Below are 27,355 nucleotides of genomic sequence, written 5' to 3' on the forward strand. Positions count from 1 at the left end.
AATCCACACCTACCCCAGTATTCCTAGTATCTCCTGCAGGAAATGGACAAGGGATGCGGTGGCAGTGTGCAAATCTGGCAGCAAGCAGGAGAGGTGGAGGAGGTCCTGGACCCACTTGGATCAAAGACACTTGCCATGATCTTACTCTATAGTGCTCCCCTGATTTACCCACCTTCACACCAACCTCCAGAGATTTGAACCAGTCTCCTCCTCCTTCCCTTCCTCACAGAAGTGAGTAGCTTTAAAGCAGGCCTATGGACAAACAGATGAAAAAGCATGACAGTCAGGAGACCATGGTAGCAACTGAGCTCTGAGTGGACCCACAAACACCAAGGAAGGGACTCCACATATTTGTTTTTCAAACATGTAGAGTCCTCTTGGTAGAATATTCTCGTTTTATATAAGGTCTACTTCAGAGTTCCCCAGACAACGACATCTTCTCTTGACGTCACACTCTTCACACTGCTCCTTTTCCAATTCTAAGGATTCACCACTAGGTGCACCACATCCCACTGCCTTGCGCAGCATAAATTGGGGGAAGGGTTCCCGCATATTCTAGAAAACAGGTTGTGCAGTGGCAGTTGTAATTATGACTTGTGTCTCACCCTCACCTCCTAGCCCATCCTTTCCTACCACGAATTTTCGGTGGAGGTGAGGGACGAAGGCGAGGCAAGTGCTTAGAAAGCTAATACAAAGGGGAATTTTAGAAGGTATTCCTGGATGCCTGACCTGTTACGGTCGCAGTCACCCCACCCCGATTCGGGTCTCCACTCAATGGCTGCTGCCCATCCCCCCCCTAGCCCCACACACCTCCAGAAATCCAGGCCATTGTCCTGCTCCTCCTTTTTCTCAAGCCTCTCCTCTACAGATGCACCCTGCGGGAGGAAACCGCCAGAGCTACTGCGCAGAGAGAAGACTTTGGCATCAACCAGGCGCCTGTGGGAAGGGACAGGCCCCTTTCCAGAATCAGGGCCCGGAGTAACCGACGCCACCAGCCACCCGCTCCCCGCCAGCTGGGCACAGAGCTCGGACGCCATCTCCCCCCCCCCTCCCCGCCCCCCGCCCCGGCGGCCTCCCTGGGCGCCCCCCACCCCAGCTCCCACTCCGCCATTTCTGCCGCAGCAGCCTCCCCCCACAGCTCTCTCCCCGCACAGGCACCGTCGACGGCGGGTCGCGGGCGCCTGGAAAGCTGGCCGCGGAGTGGCGGGCGCAGTTCGCCTCCAGAGGATCCGAGGGAGCCTCTCCGGCCAGCCCCGGTGCCCTGGGCCCGGCCCGCGCCAGTCGCCGCCTCTCCTCGCCAGGGGTCCCGCGGCGCTGCGCACCTCTCTGAGGGACCAGCTCAGGGACCCGGTCGCCTCCTCCTGGCCAGGCTGCCAGGGTCTGGGGTCCGGGAAGGCTGGAAGCCGGGCGACAGTGGGGGTCCCCCCGCCTTCCCCACGACACCCCCACTTGCCTTCACAGGCTCAAGGTGCAGGTCGTTGGCCTCCCCCCTCCTCTCGGCGCTCCTCACTCGGATTCCCACCGCCTTGCGTGCGGCCAGAATCGCAAAGAGGCGTCCCGCCCCCCGCGCCGCTGCACCAAACTGGGCAGGGGCTGCGCAGGATGCGGCACGAAACGCTCGCGGCGAGGGTGTCGGGAAGGGGGGCGGAGGGATACGGCACGAATGGGCTCGACGCCCCCTCCCCGGCCCACCCTAGTTCCGACCCAGAGGGGGCGGGGCCGGGAGGAGCCCCAGCCTAAGGGGCGGGCTCACAGCAGCGCGCCTCTGCGGACCTCCGCGGCGACCACCCCCTCATTGCTGGCCCTGCAATCCATGGGACCCCGCGAGGGTTGGCGGTGGGGGCTAGGACCCAGAGGTCGGGGGCGGCGGGGCGGGGAAGGTGCGCTGCCGGCAGCAGCGGATGGATATCACCCGCCCCTCGGTGTGTGAGAGTCCCCCGACCGTTCAGTGTCTGTCCACCTCCCTCTCCCCCGTTCTGTCCACCATCCTAACCGGAGGCCGGTGGGCCAGGGCCTGTCAGGACAGCAGGCTGCGAGGGGAAAGGCGACCTAGGGCCACACTGCCCCGGAGGTTCTGGGGTGGGTGGCCGTCCCACGTTCTTCCTTCACTGCTTCGCGGGGCCACTGAAGGGAGGAAGGTGGGAGGGGGCCCCCACGGAGGCCTCACCACTGCGCCTTTTCTAAAGGAAGGCAGACCTACACCTCTACCCCGAGAAAACCAACCACTGCTCTGCCTCCATTCTTTCTGCCACACTGCTGTTTTCCCCCCATTCAAACTGGCAACATGCTTTTGCCATTTCGCAGTCCCCACAGTCGCCCACAGAGGGCCTTTTTTCGCCAGGCACGACCTGCACTGGGTCCTAGGATATTTCCTGTCTGTTGCCCCCATGGCCAGGGGTCGGGCTGGTCCTGGCTCTTCTTCAACTGCCCTGTCTATCAAGTTTTCTCTTGCAGTCACATCCAAGCTCTCATGATCTTTGGCCGTGTGGAAATGTGGCAGGGAGTAGAACCAGCTTGGATCTCAGCCACTTGCCATACACACCTGTCTAGTTTCCCCAGACATTCTTTGGAGGAAGACCCCATCATGTACCTACTTCCCAAGACAGCACCTGGTGGTTTTTGAATCCTCTGGTTCCTTTACCCCTACATCCTTCCTCTAGTCTTGAGCCCTTCCTTTCTGTGCTCCATGGGGCAAACAGAGCAAAGTGTTTAAGCACGACTGTGGTTGAGCACCAACCTGCTGGTGCCCATTTTAAACCCAATTAAATGCCACTTTCACTGTGATAGGCTGAATAAAGGTCCCTCAATCATGTCCACATCCTATTCTCCAGAACCTGTAAATATGTGATGTTACAGGGCAAAGGAGAAGTAAGATTGCTGATCGAATTAAGATTGCTCATCAGCTGAATTCAAAATAAAAATATGCTGGGTCTCTTCCTGGCCAATGTAATTACAAAAGTACTTCAAATGTGGAAGAAGTAGGCAGGAGAGTCAGTGTCACATCAAAGTAGCATGAGAAAGACTGGATAGGCCATTGCTGGCTTTGAAGATGAAACAAAGCCAGGGCCCAAGGAATGCAGGCAGCTTCCAGAAGCTGGAATAGGCAAGAAAAGCAGATTCTCCCTAGGATCCCTCAGAGAATTGAAGCCTGACCATCACCTTCATTTCAGACCAATGAGGTCCTTTTTGTATTCCCAACATCCAGGGCCGTAAGCTAATACATTTGTGTTATTTTGAGTCGCCAAGAATGTGGTAATGTGTTACAGCAGCAGTAGGAACTAAATTTACTCACCATCTTGACTTGAAAGTCTATCCTCCTTGACTTACTTTACTTGGCCTTCAACCCCTGGGAAGATCAATTCCGGGGGGCTCACCTCTTACCCCTATAACCACCTTCTCCAGCAATCCCCTGTCTCTGTTTTCTAAAGAAAAGAGACTTTTGCAATGGCCTTTGAGGTTCATCTTGGACAAAGTCCCCATTTGCTGAAAATCAATGATGGTTTTGAGGATGAAAAGGGAACTATAATTTTACCATGAATTTTCATATATTTTCATTTCAGCTTTTATTTGTTTTTAAACATTTGTTATAACTATGCAATATTTAGGTGATAAAAAACCATCTGGAGATGATTCTATACAGTATCTGGACTGACAATGGATGTCAATTATCAGAGGAGGGCTGCTTTTACTGTGCTGTTTAAATGGCTTTAGCTGAACTGTGGATCATTTTTTTCTTTATTCCACAGCATACTATCTTGGGTGAATGCCAGGCTTGAAGAAGGGAGTCTGAGCTCTGCTGGGATCTGTGGGTGTGTGTGAATCTCCTTGCCTCCCTGAACTGTTCTTTCACTTTCTTAAAGTCTCTGGTGCCTTTCATTCATTCAAGAAATACACATGAATACCTTCTTTATCCTAGGCACTGGAGATATGGTAGAAACACAAATGAAAGAAATCTCTGTTCTTGTGGAAGCTACATTTACTTATAGTTTCTATCTTACGCAATTTCTTATCCTTAACGTTTACAGATATATTCAAAATCATACTGGCACAAGCTTCTCTGATAATTCTGGATTTTAATTCCAAGATCTTTCCGACAGAGTGTTGAATCTACCAATAGCTGACAGATTTTGTTGTAAGACTTTTAAATATCTGTTGAACAATTTATTGTGAATTCATTTAAAGAACAGGCATTATTACTCATTAGCATTTCTCGCACTGAGAAAGGCCCTATTTTAAGATCTTTATGTGTATTAACTTACAACAATAGTGGTCAATATGGAATATTATCAAAATATACTGTTACTACCTTCATGTAACAGGTGAGGAAACCAGATCAGATAGGTTAAATTTCATCTTTAAAGTCAGAAAGCAAGAAAAAAAAGAGATTAAACGATACTATCTAACTGCTAAGCAATATTTAATTCATCCTACAATGGATTCCAGTCTAACAGATTGCAGCAGCCATGGTTCCATACCCAGTGACTGCACTAGCACCTGTGTTACCCTGACTTGCCCCTGAAATCTAAATCTCAGAATCAAATAAACCCCAATTGTTAAGCCTGAGATATAGAAGCAGCTGTGCTGATTCTTCATAACTACAGCTCTGCCTCCAGCCCCACGCCCCACTTCCCACAAACATGCATGTGAACTTTCACACTGGCATACACCTTGCCTGGGCACCAGGCATGATGTATTCCTTGTTCATCTCAATCACCATGGACACAGATCTTTTTTTTTTTTTTTGTCCATTTAGCTAAGGTTGGCTCTTTTTTGTTTTAATTTTCAATTTCATAAAGACATACAATTTTGAGCATCTTTTCACATGCTTATTTGCCATCTCTTTATCTTTTTTGGTCAGTTGTCTGTTCAGATCGTTGCCCATTTTTTTTTAAAGATTTTATTTATTTATTTGACAGAGAGAGACACAGCGAGAGGGAACACAAGCAGGGGTGTGGGAGGGGAGAAGCAGGCTTCCTACCCAGCAGGAAGCTTGATGCGGGGCTCAATCTCAGGACCCTGGGATCATGACCTGAGCCGAAGGCAGATGCTTAACGACTGAGCCACCCAGGCGCCCCTCACTGTCCATTTTTTAATGGGGTTGATAGTTTTCTTATTGTAATTTTAAATGTTCTTTGTATATTTTGGATACCAGTCTTTTCTATCAGATGTCTGTTTTGCAAAGTTTTCCTCTCAATTGTTGGCTTGCTTTTCATTCTATTAACAGAGTATTTTGCAGAGAAGATTTATTTTTAACCAAAGTCCAACTTACTAACATGTTCTTTCATGGATTACACTTTTTGTGTTGTATCTATAAAGTCATCACGAAACTCAGGGGTCATCTAGATCAGCTTCTAGGAGTTTTAGTTTCGCATTTTATATTTAGCTCTGTGATCCATTTTGAGTTAATATTTTTTTTTTAAGATTTTATTTATTTGACAGAGAGAGACACAGCAAGAGAGGGAACACAAGCAGGGGGAGCGGGAGAGGGAGAAGCAGGCTTCCCGCTGAGCAGGGAGCCCGAAGCGGTGCTCGATCCCAGGACCCTGGGATCATGACCTGAGCCAAAGGCAGACACTTAACGACTGAGCCACCCAGGCACCTCTTGAGTTAATATTTTTGAAAGATCTAAGATTTGTGTCTAGATTCTTTTTTTTTTTTTTTGCATGTAGGTGACCAGTTGTTTCATCACCATTTGTAGAAAAGAGTGTAGTTTTTCCATTGAATTACCTTTACTCCTTTGTCAACAACTAGTTGATTATATTTGTGTGGATCTATTTCTGGCCTCTTTCTTCTGTTGCATTGATCTACTGGTCTTTTCTTTTGGCAGTACCACGCTGTCTAGATTACTGTAGTTTTATGGACATTATTGAAGTTGGGTAATGTCTATCCTCTGCCTTGTTCTCCTTCAGTATTGTTTGCTATTCTTGGTCTTTTGCCTTTCCATATAAACTTTAGAATCAGTTTGCTGATATCCACAAAATAACTTGTAGGGATTTTGAGTGGGATTGCATTGAATCTATAGATTAATTTGGGAACTGACATCTTGAAAATATTGAGCCTTCCTATTCATGCTCATGGAATATCTTTCCACTTATTTAGATCTTTGATTTCTTTTATCAGTGTTTTGCAGGTTTCCTTATATAGATTTTGTACATATTTTTGTAGATTTATACCTAATTATTTAATTTTGGTGCTAATATAAATGGTATTGTGTTTTTAATTTCAAATTCCAAATTTTCATTGCTGGTATACAAGAAAAAAATTGAAATTTGTATATTAACCATGTATCCTGCAAAATTGCTATAATTGCTCATTAGTTCCAGGGCCTTTTTGTTGATTATTTGAGATTTTCTACAAAGACAGTCATGTCATCTGTGAACAACTAATTTTAATTCTTCCTTCCCCATCTGTATACCTTTATTTCCTTTTTTCTCTTATTGCATTAACTAGGACTTCCAGTGTCATGTTAAACAAGAATGGTGAGTGGGGATATCCTTTCCTTGTTCCTGATCTCAGCAGAAAGCATCTTACCCTTATGTTAGCTGTAAATTTCTTGTAGACACTCCTTATTAAGTTTAAAGAATTCTCTTCTATTCCTAGTTTTCTGAGTTTTTATCATGAATGGGTGTTGAATTTCTCCAAATGCTTTTTCTGCTGTACTGACATGATCATATCGTTTTCCTTCTTTAACCTTTGATGTGATTGATTACATTAATTGATTTTCAAAAGTTGAACAGTCTTGCATACTTAGAATACATTCTACTAGGTTGTAGTGTATATTCTTTTTATACATTGTTGGGGTTTATTGGCTAATATTTTGTGAGGATTTTTATACCTATATGCATGAAATATATTGGTCTGTAGTTTTCTCTTTTTGTAATGTAGTTGCCTGGTTTTAGTATTAGGGTAATGCCAGTCTCAGAATTTTGGGGGGACTTATTCCCTCAACTTCTATTTTCTTTGAGAGATTAGATAAAATTGGTATGATTACTTCTTTAAATGTTTTGTAGGATTCACCAGTGAACCTGAGCATAGTGCTTTCTCTTTTGGAAGGTTGTGAAGCATTGATTCAACTTCTTTAATAGTTCTAGGTTTATGCAGATTATCTATTTATACTTGTGTTAGTTTTGGTAGCTTATGTCTTTTAAGGAATTGTTGCAATTCTTCTATGTTATCAATGTTTGGACAAAGTTGTTCATACTATTCCTTTATTATCCTCTTAATGTCCACAGAAACATTTCTGATATTAGCAATTTGTGTTTTTCCCTTTTTCCTTAAACTACCTAGTGACTTATGTTATTAATCTTTTAAAGAACCAACTTTTTTTGTTTTATTGAATTTATCTATTGATTTCCTGTTTTCATATCATTGATTTCAGCTCTAATTTTTATTATCTTTTTTTCCTTCTGATTACTTTGGCTTTAATTTGCTCTTCTTTCTTTAGTTGCCTAAGATGGGAGCTTCAATTATTGATGTTTAGATCTTTTTTATTTTTTAATATATTCATTCAGTGCTATAAATTTCTCTCTAAGCACTGTTTTGCTGCATACCACAATTTTGATAAATTATATTTTCTTTTTTTTAAAGATTTTATGTATTTATTTGACACAGAGAGAGAGAGCACAAGCAGGGGGAGTGGGCGAAGCAGGTTCCCCACTGAATAAGGAGCCCAGTGCGGGGCTCGATCCCAGGACACTGGGATCGTGACCTGAGCAAAAGGCAGACGCTTAACCAACTGATCCACCCAGGCACCCCGATAAATTATATTTTCATAAAATTGTTTCAAAATATTTTAGTTTCCCTTGAGAGTTCTTTGACCTTGGTGTTATTCAGAAGTGTGTTGGTTAATATCCAAGTATTTTAGGGATTTCCAGTTATTTTTCTGTAATTGATTTCTAGTTTAATTCCATTGTGATCTGCGAGCATAATTTGAATGATGTCTATTCTTTTAAAATTTTTAAGGTGCTTTATGTCCCAGGATATGTTCTATCTTGGTGAATGTTCCATGTGAGCTTGAGAAGAATGTATTCTACTGTTTCGGATGAAGTATTTTATAAATTTTAATTAGATCCTTTTGATTGATGGTGCTGTTCAATTCAAGTTGGTTTTTACTGATTTTATACTTACTGAATCTATCAATTACTGATAGAGGGGTATTGGAGTCTCCAACTATAATAGTGGATTTGTCTATTTTTCCTTGCAATTCTATCAGTTTTGCCTCATGTATTTCTGCACTCTGTCGTTAGGTGCATATACAGTAAAGATTGTTATGTTGTCTTTGAGAATTGAGCCTCTTATCATTATGTAACACACCCCCCCCCCCCGCCTTATCCTGGTAATGTTTCATGCTCTGAATTCTGTTTAGTCTGAAATTAATAGAGCTACTCCAGCTTTCATTTGTTTAATGTTAGCATAGTATTTCTTTCTCTATCCCTTTATTTTCAGTCTATCCATGTCTTTATATTTAAAGTGTGTTTCTTTTAGGTTACATGTAAAGAGGATCTTATTTTTTTTAACTTACCCTGATGGTCTCTTTCGATTGGTGCATTTAGACTATTGATGTCTAAAGTGATCATTGATATAGTTGAATTAATATCTACATATTTGTTACTGTTTTCTATGTTGCCTTTTTGTTTTTTTTCTCTTTTTCTGCCTTCTCTATTTTAAATTGTACATTTTATATATCATCTTCTCTCAGCATATCAATGATATTTCTGTTTTTATTTTGTTTTAGTGGTTGCCCTAGAATTTGTAATATACATTTACACTATATCCAAGTTCACTTTCAGATAACACCATACTACTTCACAGGTAGTGCATGTACTTTGTATAACAGAATATTTCCAGTTCCTTCCTCTCATCCCTTATAAGATTGCTGTCATTCATTTCACTTGTCTATAAGCTTTAATCACCACACATGCTGTTGATATTATTTTGAACAATTTGTTATCTGTTAAATCAATTAAGAATAAAAAGAGAAGATTTCATTTAACCTTAATTTATTCCTTCTCTAATACTCTTTTTAAAAATAAATACAGAGATCTGAGTTTCTGACCTATATAATTTTCCTTCTCTCTGAAGAATTTTGATTATAATCCCCCCTGAAGGACAGGTCTACTGGGGACAAATTTTCTCTCTCTCTCTCTCTTTTTGTCTGAGAATGTCTTTATTTTTCCTTCATATTGGAAGAATAATTTTGCTGGATACAGAATTCTAGGTCGGTGCTTGTTTTTTCCTTCAACACTTTAAATATTTCACCCCACCCTCTTCTTGCTTGCAAGATTTCTGAAGAGAAATCTGATGTAATTCTTACCCTGCTCCTTTATAGGTAATGTGGTTGGTTTCTCTGGGTTTTTTTCAATATTTTCTCTTTGTCTTTGATATTCTGCAATTTTTTTTTTTTTATTTTAGAGAGAGAGCCCTAGTGGGGGAGGAGGGGCAGAGGGAGAGGGAGAGAGAGAATCTTAAGCAGGCTCTACGCCCACTGCAGAGCCTGATGAGGGGCTCAATCTCATGACCTTGAGATCATGACCTGAGTAGAAATAAAGAGTCAGACACTTAACTGACTGAGCCACCCAGGAGCCCCAGATATTCCTCCATTTGAATATGATATGCACAGGTATATCTTTTCTGGTTTTTATCCTGATTTATGTTTTCTAAGCTTCCTAGATCTGTGGTTTAGACTGTGCCATTAATTTTGGAAAATTCTCAACCATTATTACTTCAAATAGTTCCTCTGTTCCTTTCTCTCTTTTCTCTTGTTCTGGTATTTCTAGTACATGTATATTACATCTTTTGTAATTGTCTCCCAGCTCATGGATATTCTGTTTAGTCTTTTTCACTCCTTTAGCTCTTTGCATTCTCTTTTGGAAGTTTCTACTGACATTTCCTGAAGCAAATTGATTCTATTCTCAGCCATGTACGGTCTATTGAAGAACCCATCAAAGACAGATTTCATTTCTTTTTACACTGATTTTGATTTCTAGCTTAACTTCTGAATTTTTTCTTAGGGTTTCTATCTCTGTGCTTATATTACCCATCCATTTTTGAATGTTATCCACTTTTCCCATTAGAGCACTTAGCATATTAACCATAGTTGTTTTAAAATTCTAGTATTATAATTCCAAAATTTCTACCATATCTAAATATGGTCCTGATGCTTGCTCTGTCTCTTGATAGTGTGTGTGTGTGGGGGTTTTTTTTTTTTTTTTTTGGCTTTTGATATGCCTTGAAAGTTTGGTTAAAAGACAAAAAATATAGGTTAAGGAAACTGATGTAAATAGGCCTTTAGTGTGAGGTTTTATGTTTATACGGATACAGAAGTTAGACTGTGTATACTGTTTGCTGTGGCTATATATGTCAGAGGCTAAATTTTCTTCTGATGTCCTTGTTTTTATCTCCCCTGTTATCTTTGTGTTTCCTTAGAGACTTTTTGTTTTACAGAAATATGACCTTGCTGCAGCTGAGAAGGCTTCTTTATATGTGATATAAATGATGTACTTACAAGGATATCACATTTAGCTTTTATCTTAATATTTTTTAAACAATATTTTAAAGTAAGCTCTATGCTCAATTTGGGGCTTGAACTCATGACCCCAAGATCAAGAGTCACATGCTCTACCAGCTGAACCAGCCAGGCACCCTTTTTATCTTAATATTTAAAGAGGAATGTGCAAACATCAGTGAGCCATGTTTCCAAAATGTTATTCCATTGAACAATAGGTCAGCAGGATGCTAATGGGTGTTCCATTTTTAACATCATCTAATGAAACTGGGAAATGTTGTTATAGAAAACCCTGAAATATTTTGGTTAAAATGATGTGAAGGATTTATTAATAGAGATTAAAAGAGAAGGGATTTTTATAGGAGTAAAATAAAACTGAGGGGAGAACAAGTAGCTGTAAGTAGGAGGGTTATTATAAGCTGAATATAGCACAGCTGCTTTGTCTCCATAAAGTTAGAAATTGACATATTGAAGCAAGAGAGAGATGGATGAGAAATGGACTGCCTCATCACTTCTCGGCCTTTTGGCTAAGATCAAGTGTAGAAATGGACTGCCTGAAAAGGGTGTGAGAGGAAAATATTAAATTATTATTGTGAGAGAGCATATCATATTCAACTTTGGGCAAATGATAGGAAAAGCAGAAAATCATTTAAAGATGATGTATGTTTATCAGAGTCCAAAAAAAAAAAATAAATAAAGATGATATATGTATCTTGCTTCCTGGAGCTGTGAGGCAGGTGACCCTTTGAATTTCTTTCTCACTCCAGAATTACACGATGTTAGTACTGTGGACCTGAGGATAAGGGTAGAGACTTTTTCTTAAATAAGGTCTTAGATGTAACTTCCTTCAGCTTAATCTGCTGTTACTATACATGAGCCTTATTCAAAGGTGTGGAGGAAATGGGAAGCATTCCATAGTTCTATTATTAGGTCTCAGTGTTGTAGTGAGCCTTTGTCCCTGACTGTGACCTTCACAAGTGCTTCTTAGATTTTTTTTTTCCCTTTTAGGTGAGATAGGAAGTCTAGAGTGGGCACAAGTTGTGTATTTTCATCTGGTCTGTGACCTCACAAGTGTTTCTTACCTTTTTCCTCCCATGGCAAGACAGGAAAGTTAGATGGGGCTGGAATTGACAAAAAAATGTCTTTTCCCAGGTGATATAATGCTCTTCTAGACTTTTCCCATTCAGAGTAGGTAACTGTAATGGAGAATGCTGTGAGTATATTCCAGAACAGTACTCTTCCTCTCCTTCTGCTATATCTATGAGGGGACATTTCTTGGCTCTTCACCATGAGAACTGAATGGTTTTCCTGAAGGTCAAATCCACAAAAGCCCATCTAAGGCTATGACATACAGAATACCTCACTCTCCTGCTGGTCCACACTCAGCTTTTAGCAATTTATCAAAGTTACCATTTAAGTGTTCCTACCAGTTTATGGCTCCAGTGGATTCTACTTTAGGTAAGCAAATCTCAACTGTGATTCTGAATTTGTCTGTTTCTCCACATATTAAGGTGGTGGTAGTTTGTCCTAGAAACTTGGTGTTTTAGTTTGTTCATCTTTTTCTTGTTGTAAGTTTGGGAGTGATGACTTCCAAGCTCTATATATTGCAGCAGAAACAGAAGTTTTGGATACAATACTTTTATATTTATGTTATTTGAAGATGTACTGACAGTTATTTTTTCTTAAGTCTCTGGAGGCACCTTTATTCCTCTTCCTTGTTCAAATCCTCAAATTAACCACTGGATAAGTGTTACTGTGCCCCCATAAAGGAAGTGACAGAAGGCGATTGTATTTTTTTTTTTTTTTTTTTTTTTTTTTACAACTAAGAGTTATTTAACAGAAACTGAACTAGAAATTCTAATCCTAGGAATATTCTGTAAGGAACTAGCTAAGGATGTGCAAATCAATTTAGCTACAAGTACAGCAATCCTCTGTTATCCCTTCAACAATGGGATGACTGTAGAGAAGAAAAACACCACAGAGGGAGTGCACTAAAAGTGTTAGTGGAAACATAAAAAGTGAGAAAAGTAATCCAGGCACCAGCAAACACAGACACCTATACAATCCACAGGTTTTCAAGGTCTGTACTAAATATTCTGGAATTTACCCAGGTGATCATGCTGGGTGAAAGAGGGCAAAAACTATAACTGGCCTGAACTGGACTGAAACAAATAAAAATACCTAAGTGAAATGTACCATTTAGCAACAGAAATTTGCCATAGGGATGTTTATCACAGAATTGTTTATAATAGGGAAAAATAGGTATAACTTAAATACATGAGTATCAGAAATTTGTTAATTATGACAAGCTCAGGAGATAGAATGCTATGCCAACAATAAATGGAAGTGTGTATTTCAGAAACACCTTGCCAGCATTGGCTGTTACAAACTTTTATTTTTGTCAATATTATGGGTAAAAACTGGAATACTATTATTTTGATTTGTATTTCTACGATTGTGCATGAGCATATCAGTCAGGGCATGATGCATTATGTATCAGTAACAAAAAACTCCTAAATTTCGGTAACTTAAAACAACAAAAATATATTTCTTGTTCACACTACATACCCAACACATGTTGGCTGGGGGCTCTGCTTACTAAGATTAAAGTGATGAGGTTCCCTTTTCTCCACATCCTCACCAACACCTGGAAAACAGTATGGAGGTTCCTAAAAAGTTAAAAATAGAACTACCCTAAGATCCAAAAATTGCACTACTAGGTATTTACCCAAAGAATATAAAAATACTAATTCAAAGTGATACTTGCACCCCGATGTTTATAGCAGCATTATCAACTATAGCCAAATTATGGAAAGAGTCCAAATGTCCATCGACTGATGAATGGATAAAGAAGATGTGGTGTGTGTGTGTGTGTGTGTGTGTATATATATACAATGGAATATTACTCAGCCATCTAAAAGAATGAAATCTTGGCATTTGCAACAACGTGGATGGAGCTAGAGAGTATTATGCTAAGCGAAATAAATCAGTCAGAGAAAGACAAATACCATATTATTTCACTCATATGTGGAATTTAAGAAACAAAACAAATGATCATGGGGGAAAAAGAGAGAGGCAAACAAAGAAACAGACTGTTAACTATAGAGAACAAACTGATGGTTACCAGAGGGGAGGTGGGTGGAGGGATGGGTTAAATAGGTGATGGGGATTAAGGAGTGCACTTGTTGTTGTGATGGTAGTATTGAATTACTATGTTGTATACCTGAAACTAATATTATATTGTGTGTTAACTAACTGAAATTTAAATAAAAACTTTAAAAAAATAAACTGATGAAATAGTCACTATATGGAGCATTACTGGATACCATGGAATAGGAAGATAGATCATGAGAAATCATAGTGGCTATTAAAAGTGCATCCCCAAGAGTTTCTCCCCAGAATTGACAAAAATCTTTCTGTTCCATTTTATTGATTAAAGTTAGGTATGTGGCCAAAGCTGTAATTAAAATGAGTGGGGGAAGTGCAAGCCGAAGTGTCTGGAAAATTAAACAGCAGGAAATCTTGGTGAACAACACTAATAACCAGAAAAGGTCTTAAATCTTGTCATTGAGTACAGCAAATTCATTTCATTTCCTGTGAACTTAACTTTACTATTTGCTTACTCAGTTTTCCATTGGGTTATTCACTCCATTGATTTGTACTATTTCTTTGTAAAATCTGAAAACTAGTCTATAAATTGCATCTATATTCTAACTACTGTTTCCATCATATGCTGTTTTCACTTGTTTATAGTATTTTACAACAGCTTTATTGAGATACAATTCATATGCCATACAATTCACCAATTTAAGGTGTACAATTCAATAACTTTTAATATATTCAAAGAGTTGTAAATTAATCATCAAAATTGACTTTGTAATACTTTCATTACCCCAAGAATATATCCTTCAGCTCTTAGTTGTCAGACTCCATTGCCCCTACTCCCAAACCAGAGGCAACAACTAATCTGCTTTGGTCTGTTCTGGATGGATCATATAAATGGAATAATAAAATAGATGGTCCTTTGTTGCTCTCTTCTTCCACTTATCATGTTATAACATGTATCACTACTTCATTGCTTTATTGCTAAAAATTATTCCATTATATGAATATACCACATTTTATTTACCCATTTATCAGTTAAATGGGCATTCGGGTTGTTTCCATTTATTGGCTACTATGAGCAATGCTGCTACAAACATTTGTGGACATTTTGTTTGGATATATGTATCCATTTCCATTTCTCTTGGATGTATACCTAAGAGTGGAATTGCTGGAACATATGGTCACCATATGAAGAATTATCAGACTGTTTACCAAAGCAACTGCACCATTTTACATTCCCACCAGCAATGTATGAGGATTCCAATATCTCCATATCCTTGCCAGTACTTACTATTATCTGTCTTTTATATTATAGCCATCTGAGTGGATGTGAAGTAGCATCTACTTATGTTTTTGATTTGCATTTTCCTGATGGTTGATGATGTTGAGCATCTTTTCATCTGATTATTGGCCATTTTAATATCTTCCTTGGAGAATTGTCTATCTAAATCCATGACCTTTTTATAATTGAGTTATTTATCTCTTTATTATTGAGTTGTCCATATATTATTGAATTGGAACATTCTTTATACATTCTAGATCCAAGCCCCTTACCAAATATATGATTTGCAGAATGTTCTCTCATTCTGTGGGTTCACTTTTCACTTACTTTGACTGTGTCTTTTGAAGCACAAAAGGTTTTAATTTTGATGATGTCCAGTTTGCCTATTCTTCTGTTTGTTGTTGTGTTTTTGGTATCATATTTGACAAATTATTGCCTAATCCAAGGTCACACAGCATTATGCCTATTTTTTCCTCTAAGAGTTTTATAGTTTTAGGTCTTATATTTCAGTTTTTGTTCAATTTCAAGTTTTTATATATGGTGTGAGGTAAGGATCCAAATTAATTCTTTTACATGTGCCTATTCAGTTGTCCCAGCACCATTTATTGGAAAGACAATTCACACCCCACTGTATGGTCCTCACATCATTGTCAAAACTCAATACATGTGAAGATTTATTTCTGGACTTTCAATTCTATTTAATATTGATACATACATACATATATATATCTCATATGTATATATATACGTATATATCTCATCTCAATATTGATACATATATACATATATCCCATTATATATCTCATATATATGTATATATCTCATATATATGTATGTATCTCATACATATGTATGTATCTCATATATATATATATAAAATCTCATTATATGTGTGTCAAGATACACACACAGTCTTGATTACTGTAGCTTTATAGTAAGTACTGAAATTCAATAGTGTGAGTCTTCCAACTTTGTTCTTTTTAAAATTCGTTTTGGTAGGGGCGCCTGGGTGGCTCAGTCGGTTAAGCATCTGCCTTCAGCTCAGGTCATGATCCTAGGGTCCTGGGATCAAGCCCCACATCAGACTCCCTGCTCAGCAGGGAGCCTGCTTGTCTCTGTCCCTCTGCTGCTCCCCTTGCTTGTATTCTCTCTCTCTCTCTCTGCGTCAAATAAATAAAATCTTTAAAAAATAAATAAAATTCGTTTTGGCAATTCTGGATCCCTTGAATTCCCATGTAAATTTTAGAGGCAACTTGTTAATTCCTGCAAAAAAAGAAGGCTGTAATTTGGTAAGAATTGCATTGACTGTAGATCAATTTGGTTAGTATTGATACCTTAAGAATTTTAAGTTTTCCAATCCATGAGCACAGGGTGTCTTTCCATTTGTTTAAGTCTTTTTAAATTTCTTTCAACAACATTTTGTATTTTTCAGTGCACAAATCTTAACATTTTTTGGTTAAATGCATTCCTAAATTTTTAAAAAATTCTTTTTGATGCTATTATATAGTTGTTTTTAAAATTGTATTATTGGTTTGCTCACTACTACTGTATAGAAATACAAGTGATTTTTGTATATTTATATTTTATCATGCAAACTTGCTGAACTTGTTTATTAGTTTTAATAGTTTTTTGTGGATTTTTTAGGATTTTCTATATGTAAGATTAATTCACCAGCAAATGTTTATGGTATTATGAATCATATTAACATTATCAGTTAACTTTATCAATCTTTTTTTATGTACCCATTGATTTCTATCTAACCTGCAATGGCATTTTCTCTCACCAAGAATATAGGTTAAAAAAATCTCTAATATATTGTCCTGGTACTTTTATGTTTCAATATTTCCATTTAAGTCTTTGAATCAATTACAGTTTATTTTGGTGGAATACATTTTGTTATTTTTTTCCAAATAGGTCACACTTGACTAAATGCCATTAATTTAGTCTGGTAAAATATACATACATAATATTTATCACTATAATCATTGTTAAGTGTATAATTCAATTGCATTAAATACATTCACAATGTTGTATAACCATCACTACTATTTATACCAAAGCATTCTCATCATTCACAACAAAACACTATACCCAATAAACAATAACTCCCTTTTCCCTCCCTTCCCTAAGTTCCTACTACTAATAATAACTGCTATTCTACTTTATGTCTCCATAAATTTGCCTATTCTAGGTACCTCACACAAGTGGAATCATGGATTTGTCCTTCTGTGCCTGCCTTAATAATGAACATAATTTCTTCAAGGTCAGTCCATGGTGTAGTATATATCAGAATCTTATTCCTTCTTATGGCTAAATAAAATTCCATTGTATGTATTTATCAAATTTTGTGTACCCATTCATCCACTAATGGACACTTAAGTTGTTTTCACCTTTTGGCTATTGTGAATAACAGTGCAAGAACACTAGTATAGACATATCTATTTATTCATTGCTTTCAATTACTTTGGGTATATAGCTAGGTGTGAAATTCCTGGGTCATATGGTAGTTCTATGTTTAACCATGTAAGAAGCTGCCAAATTGTTTTCCACACCAGCTGCACTATTTTACATTCCCACCAGCAATGCACAAGGGTTCTAGTTTCTCCACATCCTTGCCAACACTTGCTATATTCCATGCTCATGGATTTGAAGAACAAATATTGTTAAAATGTCTATACTACCCAAAGCAATCTACACATTTAATGCAATCCCTATCAAAATACCACCAGTATTTTCCTTTCCTTAAAAAATTATAGTTATCCTAATAGGTATAAAATGATATGTAGCAGCATTATCAACAATATCCAAATATGGAAAGAGCCCAAATGTCCATTGACTGATGAATGGATAAAGATGTAGTGTATATATATACAATGGAATATTACTCAGCCATTAAAAGAATATCTTGCCATTTGCAACTATGTGGATGGAGCTAGAGTGTATTATGCTAAGTGGAATAAATCAGTCAGAGAAAGAAAAATACCATATGATTTCACTCATATGTGGAATTCAAGAAACAAAACAGATTAACATAGGGGAAGGAAGGGAAAAAAGGGAGGGAGACAAACCCTCAGAGACTCTTAACTATTGAGAACAGACTGAGGGTTGCTGGAGGGGAGGTGGGTGGGGATGGGCTAAATGGGTGATGGGTTTTAGGGACGGCACTTGTTGTGAGGAGCACTGGGGGCTATATGTAAATGATGAATCACTAAATTCTACTCCTGAACCAATATTACACTATAAGTTAACTAACTAGTATTTAAATAAAAACAAAATAAAAAATAAAATAAAATGGTATGTCATTGGGGTTTTGACTCACATTTTACTAATGACTAATGATGTTAAACATCTTTTCATGTGCTATTAACCATTTGTATATCTTCTTAGGAAAAATGTATATTTAAGTTCTTTACCCATTCTTAATTAGATTGTTTATTTTTTTGTTATTTAGTTTTAAGAGTTCTTTACATATTCTGGATATTAATCACTTTTCAGATACATCATTTCCAAATATTTTCTCCCATTCAGTAGGTTATCTGTTCACTTTCTTGGTATTATCTTTTGAGGTGCAAAAGTTGTTAATTTTGATGAAGTCCCATTTATCTATTTTTGTTGTTTTGCCTGTGCAGTTTGGTGTCATACCCATGAAATCACCATCAAATTCAATGTCATGAAGTTTCCTTCAAATGTTTTCTTCTGAGAGTTTTATCTCTTAAATTTAAGTTATGAATTCATCTTGAATTATTTTTTTATACAATATAAGGGTCCAACTTCCTTCTTTTGCATGTGGATATTCAGTTTCCCTGCACCATGTATTGAAAAGACTGTCTTTTCTCCATTAAAAGGTCTTGGAATCTTTGTTGGAAACCAATTGACTACTGATTTTTTGTTTATTTCTGGGCTCTCTCTACTTTATTCCATTGGTCTATGTATCCTTGTGCAAGTACCATACTGTTTTAATTGTTGTAGCTTCGTAGCAAGTTTTGAAGTTGGGAAGTGTGAGTCCTCCAACTTTTTCTTTTTCAAGACTGTTATGGTTATTAATAGAGCCCCTTCCAATTCTGTATTAATTTGAGGATCAGGTTTTCCATTTCTGTGAAAAAGGTGGTTGGAATTTTTGTTGCATTGAATCTGTAGATCACTTTGGATAGCACTGACATCTTTTTTTTTTTTTCTTTTTTTTAATTTTTTATTGTTATGTTAATCCCCATACATTACATCATTAGTTTTAGATATAGTGTCCCATGATTCATTGTTTGGATAGCACTGACATCTTAACAATGCTGTCTTTGTACCCATGAACAATGTCTTTCCATTTATTTAAGCCTGCTAAAATTTCCTTCAAAAAATATTTTATAGCTTTCAGCATACAAGTCTTTCACCTCTGTGGTTAGATATGTTGTAAAATATTTAATTATTATTTAATTATTTCAGATGCTATTTTAATTTTACTTGCTTTCTTAATTTCCCTTTCAGATAGTTCATTGCTGCTGTATAGAAACACAACTGATTTTTTAGTGCTGTCCTTTTACCCTGTAACTTTGCTAAATTGGATTATTAGCTCTAATAGCTTTGTTGTGGATTTTTTGGGATTCTATGTATAAAAGATCATACCAGCAGTAAACAGAGATAATTTTACTTTTTCCTTTTCAATTTGTATGTCTTTTATTTCTTTTTCTTGTAGAATAACTCTGGCTAGAACTTTTAATACAATGGTGAATAGCAGCAGTAAAAGTTGACAATCTTGACCTGTTCTTGATCTTAGAGGAAACCTGTCTTTCACCACTGAGTACCATGTTAGCTGTGGAATTTTCACAAGTACCTGTTATAATGTTGGTGAATTTTCCCTCTATTTCTAGGTTTCTGAGTTTTTATTTGAAAGGGTATTAGATTTTGTCAAATGCATTTCTTTGTCAACTGAGTGATAATATTGTTTTCTTCCTTTATTTCTATGAGTGGGATTGTATTACATTGATTTATTTCCTTATGTTGAAACACCCTTGAATTCCCAGGACAAATCCCATTTGGTTATGCTGAATAATCTTTTTAATATGCTTTTGGATTTGATGTACTTTTAAGTTGAAGATATTTGTGTTATATTTATAAAGTGTATTAGTTTTTAATTTTTTCTTATAATATCTTTATCTAATTTTGATATCATGTTAATTCTGGCCTCACAGAAAGAGTTTTGGGAAGCATTTCTCTAATTTTTTGGAAGAATTTGAGAAGGATTGGATTAATTCTTCATTGAATGCCTAATAGAATTCACTGGTGAAAGTATCTGGTATAGTACTTTTCTGCTTGAAAGGTTTTTGATTACTGATTCAATCTCTGTTTGTTTTAGGTATTTTGAGGTTTTTTTTATTATGGTAAAAATAAATAACATAAAATTTAGCATCTAAATAAATAACATAAAATAACAAAAAACTAGCAAAATTAGTTTGTTTTAGGTATTTTGAGTTTTTTTTTATTATGGTAAAAATAAATAACATAAAATTTAGCAATTTTAAGTGTACAGGTCAGTAGGTTAAGTATATTCACATTATTGTGAAAAGATCTCCAGAAATTTTTCATCTTTCAAATCTGAAACTCTATACCAATTAATCAACTCCCCTTTCTCCCTCTCCCCAGCCCATGGAAATACTACTAATACTACTTTTTATGTAGCTATGACTTGACTACTTTATATACATTATATAAGCAGACTCATACACTATTCGTTTTTATGTAACTGGCTAATTTTACTTAGCATGTCATCAAGGTTACATTTGTGTTGAAGCATCTGACAAGATTTCTCTCCTTCTTAATGTTGAATAAAATTCCACTGTACACATACACGTTCTGTTTATCCGTTCATCCTGCATTAGACATTTAAATTGCTGCAACCTCTTGGTTATTGTGACTAGTGCTGCTATTATCATGGGCATGGAGATAGCTCTTCAAAACCTGAATTATTTCAGATATGTACTCAGAAGTAGGATAGTTAGATAGTATGGTCATTCTATTTTAAAATTTTTGAGGACCCTCCATACTGTTTTCCATGGTGGTTGCACCATTTACAATCCCACTAGCATTTCTTAAGTGTTCCAATTTTCCACATCCTTGCTGAAACTTGTTGTTATGTGTTTTTCTTTTTATAGTAGCCATCCTAATGGGTATAAGGTAGTATCACGTAATGGTTTTGATTTACATTTCTTTTTTAAAAATTTTTATTATGTTATGTTAGTCACCATACAGTACATCATTAGTTTTTGATGTAGTGATTTGCATTTCTGATGATTAGTGATGTTAAGCATCTTTGCATATGCTTGTTGGCCATTTGTATATATCTTTGGAGAAATGTATATTCAAGTTTGTTACCCATTTTTTAATCGAATTATTTGATTTTTTGTTGTTGAGTTGTAGTTCTTTATAAATTCTAAATATTTATCCATTATTAGATATACAATTTGCAATTGTTTTCTCCCCTTCCATAGGTTACCTTTCATTCTGTTGATTGTGCTCTTTGATACACAGAAGTTTTTTTTGTTTGATGTAGTCCCATTTGTCTACTTTAGCTTTTGTTGCTTGTGCTTTTGGTGTCATATTGAAGAAATCATTGCCAAGTCCAATTTATGAAGACTTCCCCTTTTGTTTTCTATAAGAATTTTATAATTTGGGTTCTTACATTTAGGTCTTTAATCCATTTTGAGTTAATTTTTGTATATGGTACAAGATAAGGGCCCCAATTTCTTTTGGATATAGATACCCAGTTTTCCCATCACCATTTGTGTGTGTGTTTGTTTTTGTTTTTGCTTCCAACTGTATTAGGCTCTTTTTATTCTTTTGGTAATCTCTTCCAGAGTTGACTATTTCCATTTGTAGGTAATGAAATGTGTAAGGAATCCACTTCAAATGTTGGCACAGCTATGAGCATGGTCTTTCCCTTTACTTGAACTCAGAATTAAAACTTCTGGTTCCTGTTTTTTATATACCTGTCCCAGAGTACTTTTTCAGTGTAGAAATTATCTGCAGGCAGTCTTATGCTTCCTAGCAGTAGTCTACAACCAGGCTCTAGCTTCTCCAGGACATTACACAAGATGGATTTAAATATGTATTAAACTATGAGACATTCTCTCAAATGAATTTAAATGCAATTTATTTTTAGACAACCTACATGATCTGTTTTTTCTCTTAAAAACAAGGCACGTGTTGTGATGAGCACTGGGTGTTATACACAACTAACTAATGAATCATTGAACACTACATCAAAAACTAATGATGTACTATACCGTGGCTAACTGAACATAATAATAAAAAAAATGCTTCCACTCCAAATAAATCAAGGTCAAAATAAATGAAGAGCTCAAGATGACATCAGTGCCATTTGTCTAAGTCCTGGTGTTGTGTGGATGAAGAGCATCAGCCAGTTATGACAACAGGTGATATATCCAAAGTAATAGCCATTTCCTTAACACTTTTCCATTTCTAAAACATCCTTAAAGAAAATGATATATGGGGTCACATCATCCTTATGGTAGTCCAGCAAAGCAAACATCTGGATTCATGTTTTCACCAGTAAAGAACTGGTTTTTTGACATTAGCAAAGGTGTGCTTGATTTGTTTTGCAGCCCCTGTCATAAAAGCTTTTCATCTTTCTGGCCTCTGTTCTTCAAGTTTGCCTTTGGTTGATTTCATGTAATCTTTGATGTACTTCTTGTAGGCTTCTTTTGTAAAGCTGGTTTCCTGCAAGTGATGGTTCATGACAATATCAGCACCAGTGATTTCTGTGCTTTCAGTACCGTTGCCTTCAGGGCCTTCAGCAGAGGCATTTCCACCAATGAGCAGCAAGTCATCATTGTTACTCTCTGTCCTACTAATCATCTTCCCCTCTATCTCCAGGCACAGGCCATCCATGATCTCCTGGATCTTGCAGATATTGGAGAACATCTCATCATGGCTGATGAGGTCCGGGTAGATGATTATAATAGAAGCTGGAAAGAGAGGAGGGTGACGCTAGATTAGCAGGAGCTGGGAGCTCTGAGTCCATGGTACAGCCTGGGTGGCACTCAGTGGGAGGAGAAGCAGGCAGAAAAGCTCCCACCTCTATTTGTTGATAAGACGTCCTTTCCCCATTAAATGTTCTTGGCACCTTTGTTAAATGTAATTTGACCATATATGCAAAGACATATTGCTAGGATCTTTATTCTATTCCATTGGTCTATTTGTCTGTCTTATGCCTGTACAGTGTTTTGATTATTGTAACTTTGTAATGTTTTGAAATCAGGAAGTGTGTCCTCCAAATTTGTTCTTTTTCAAAGTTGTTTTGGCTATTTGAGTTCCCTTGAGATTCCATGTGGATTTTAGAATGTTTTCTCTATTTCTGAAAAAAATATGTTGGGATTGTGATAGGGACTGTATTGAATCAGTAAAGCATTTTAGGTAGTATGGCCATCTTAATAATATTAAACCTTGAAATCCATAAATATGGGATGTCTTTCCATTTACTTGTGTCTTTTAAAACTTCAGCAATATTTTCTTATTTTTTTGTGTACAAGTCTTTCACCTCCATAGTTAGGTTTATTTCTAAGTATTGTATTATTTTGATGCTATTGTAAATGACATCATTTTCTTAATTTCCTTTTTGAATTGTTCACAGTTCATGTACAGAAAAACAACTCATATTTAATTTTTGATTTTGCATCCTTCAACTTTGCTGAATTCATTCTTTAGTTCTATCAGTGTGTGTAAATGTGTGTGCAAAATCTTTAGCATTTTCTACATATAAGATCAAGTAATCTGCAAACAGATAATTTTACTTCTTTTTAAAAGTTTTTATTTAAGGGGCGCCTGGGTGGCTCAGTTGGTTAAGCGACTGCCTTCTGCTTAGGTCATGATTCTGGAGTCTCTGGATCGAGTCCCGCATCGGGCTCCCTGCTTGGCAGAGTCTGCTTCGCCCTCTGACCCTCCCCCCTCTCATGTGCTCTCTCTCTCAAATAAATAAATAAAATCTTTTAAAAAAAGTTTTTATTTAAATTCCAGTTAGTTAACATACAGTGTAATATTAGTTTCAGGTGTACAACACAGTGATTCAACACTTCCATACAACACCCAGTATTCACAAGTGCTCTCCTTAATCCCCATCACCTATTTAACCCATCCCTCTTCCCACCTCCCCTCTGGTAACATCAGTTTGTTCTCTATAGTTATGAGTCTCTTTCTTCATTTGCCTCTTTTTTTCCTCTTTGCTCATTTCTTTTGTTTCTTAAATTCCACATATGAGTGAAATCATGGTATTTGTCTTTCTGTGATTGACTTATCTTGCTTAGCATAATACACACTAGCTCCATCCATGTCCTTGCAAATGGCAAGATTTTAATCTTTTTATGGCTGGATAATATTCCAGTGTGTGTTTGTGTGTGTGTGTGTATACACACACCATTCTTTATTCATCAGTCAATGGACATTTGGGCTCTTTCCGTAATTTGGCTATTGTAGAAAATGCTGCTATAAACATCAGGGTGCCTGTATCCCTTTGAGTTAGTATTTTTGGGGGTAAATATGTAGTAGTGCAATTGCTGGATCTTAGGGTAGTTCTATTTTTAACTTTCTGAGGAACCTCCATACTGTTTTCCAGAGTGACAGCAACAGTTTGCATTCCCACCAATAGTGCAGGAAGGTTCCCCTTTCTCCACATCCTCACCAACACCTGTTGTTTCTTGTGTTGTTGATTTTAGCCATTCTGACAGGTGTGAGGTGATATCTCATTGTAGTTTTCATTCATATTTCCCTGATGATGAGTGATGTTGAGCATCTTTTCATGTGTCTGTTCGCCATCTGGATGTCTTCTTTGGAAAAATGTCTATTCATGTCTTCTGCCTATTTTTTAATTGGATTATTAATTTTTGGGGTGTTGAGTTGTATAAGTTATTTATATATTTTTGATAATAACCCTTTATCAGATATGTCAATTCCAAATATTTTCTCCCATTCAGTAGGTTGCCTTTTAGTTTTGTTGATTGTTTCCTTTCCTGTGCAAAAGCTTTTTATTTTGATGAAGTCCCAACAGTGTATTTTTGCTTTTGTTTCCTTTGCCTCTGGAGACATATCCAGAAAGAAGTTGCTACGACAGATGTCAAAGAGGTTACTGCCTGTGTTCTCCTCTAGGATTTTTATGGTTTCAGGTCTCACATTTAAGTCTTTAATTCATTTTGAATTTATTTTTGTGTGTGGTGTAAGAAAGTGGCCCAGTTTCATTCTTTTGCATGTTGCTCTCCATAGACTTTTATATTTTTTAATGTATGCATTAACAGCTATAATTTCTCTGTTAGCATGGGTTTTGCTGCATCTCATATATCTTGGTATGTTGTGTTTTTGTTTTCATTCATCTTTAAGTATTTTCTAATTTTCCTAGTAATTTCATTTTTGACCTATTTGTTATTTGATCTTGTTTAATTTCCACAATTTGTAAATTTTCCAGTTTTCCTTCTTTTATTGATTTCTAAGTTAATGCCACATCATTGAAGAAGATATTTTGTATATCTTTCTTTTTAAATAAATCAAGACTTGTTTTATGGCTTAACATACAGTCTTTCTTGGAGAATGTCCTATGTGCACTTGAGAATAACATGTATTCTGCTTTTGTTGAGTAGAGTGTTCTGTATTGTTGATTAGGTCTAGTTCGTTTATTATGTTGTTCAAGTTTTTTATTTCCTTACTTATCTTCTACCTACTTTACCCACACATTACAGAAAATGATGTATTGAGTCTTTATTACTGTAGAAGTATTTCTCCCTACAATTCTTCAATTTTTGCTTCATAAAGTGTCTATTAGGTATGTAAATATTTATATTTGTCATATCTTCTTACTGTATTGACCCTTTATTAATATAAAATGTCCTGTTTTTTATAATCGCTTAAAATCTATGTCTATTATTTCTGGTATTAGTATAGCCAATACAGCTTTCTATTGGTTACTATTTGTATGGAATATCTTTTTCTGTTCTTTCATTTTCAATCTTCTGTCTTTGGAGATAAAGTGAGTCTCTTATGGAGAGCATGTAGATGGATCATGTTTTTTTATTCTCTTCTACAAATCTATTTATTTTGATGGGAGTGTTTCATCCATTTACATTTAATTATTGATAAGAATAGGCTTACCTCTGCCATTGTTATTTATTATAAGTCTTATAGCTTTTACACCCCTCATTTCCTCCATTATTGCCTTCTTTTGTATTGAATTGATTTTTGTAATAAAATATTTAACTGCCTTCTCATTTTCTTTTGGATATATTTTATAGATATTTTCTTTATGGTTACCATGGGGATTACATTTAACATTCTAAAGTCATAACAATCTAATTTGAATTCATTCCAACTGAACTCCAGTAGCCTACAAAACTTTCCTCCATACAGCTCCATCACCCTTCTTTCTGTTATTGTTATCACAGATTATATCTTTACACATTGTGCACCCAAAAGCATAGCTTAATGATTGCTTTTTTACTTGTGTTTTAAATAGTATTTTAAAATGTGGAGTTACTACCCCAAATAAAATGATACTAGCTTTTGAAATTGCCCTGTATTTATCTTTACTATAGGTCTTTATTTCTTCATTTCTTTATTTCTAGTATCCTTTTCATTTTAATTTGCTCCCTTCAGCATTTCTTGCAGGGTATATCTTGTGGAAATGATTACCTTCAACTTTTGTTTATCTGAGAATGTTTTAATTTCTCTCCATTTTTTTTAAAATAGTATTTGCCCTATAAAGAATTCTTGGTATAAATTTTTCCTTCAGCATTTTGAATATATAAACTCACTACATTTTGGCCTCCAAGGTGTTTGATGCTGATAATCTTAAGGAGGATCCGTTGTATGTGACAAGTCACTTTTCTTTTCCTGCTTTCAAGATTCTCTTTGTCTTTGTCCTTTGGTAGTTTGATTATAATGTGTCAGTGTGGATCAGTTTGTTTTTCCTACATGGAGTTCATTGAGCCTCTTAGATTTGTACGTGCATATCTTTCATCAAATCTGTAAAGTTTTCAGCCATTATTTCTTTGGATAATTTCTGCTCTTTTTTTTTTCTTTCAAGTTTTTATTTAAATTCCAGTTAACATACAGTGTAATATTAGTTTCAAGTGTAGAATTTAGTAACTCATCACTTATATACAACACCCAGTGCTCATCACAAGTGCCCTCCTTAATACCCATCACCCATTTAACGCCCCCCCCTCCTCTCCAGCAACCCTCAGTTTGTTCTCTATAGTTAAGAGTCTGTTTTCTGGTTTGCCTCTCTCTTTCCCCATCCTCTGTTCATCTGTTTTTTCTTAAATTCCACAATTGATTGAAATCATATGGTAGTTATCTTTCTCTGACTTATTTCACTTAGCAGCAAAGGAAACAATCAACAAAACTAAGTCAACCTGAATGGGAGAAGATATTTGCAAATGACATATCTGATAAACCATTAGTATCCAAAATAAATA

General features: G+C 36.7%; 2 pseudogenes; one reads left to right on the top strand and one right to left on the bottom strand.

Moving 5' to 3' along the window:
- The first annotated feature begins 11,011 nt into the window (after positions 1–11,011).
- On the top strand, positions 11,012–11,115 carry LOC118552333 (U2 spliceosomal RNA; annotated as a pseudogene).
- Positions 11,116–22,106: 10,991 nt separating this feature from the next.
- LOC118552332 (translationally-controlled tumor protein-like) lies at positions 22,107–22,924 on the bottom strand (annotated as a pseudogene).
- Between the last annotated feature and the right edge of the window lie 4,431 nt (positions 22,925–27,355).

Source organism: Halichoerus grypus, chromosome X (genome assembly GCF_964656455.1).
Source record: "Halichoerus grypus chromosome X, mHalGry1.hap1.1, whole genome shotgun sequence".
Classification (NCBI taxonomy): domain Eukaryota; kingdom Metazoa; phylum Chordata; class Mammalia; order Carnivora; family Phocidae; genus Halichoerus; species Halichoerus grypus.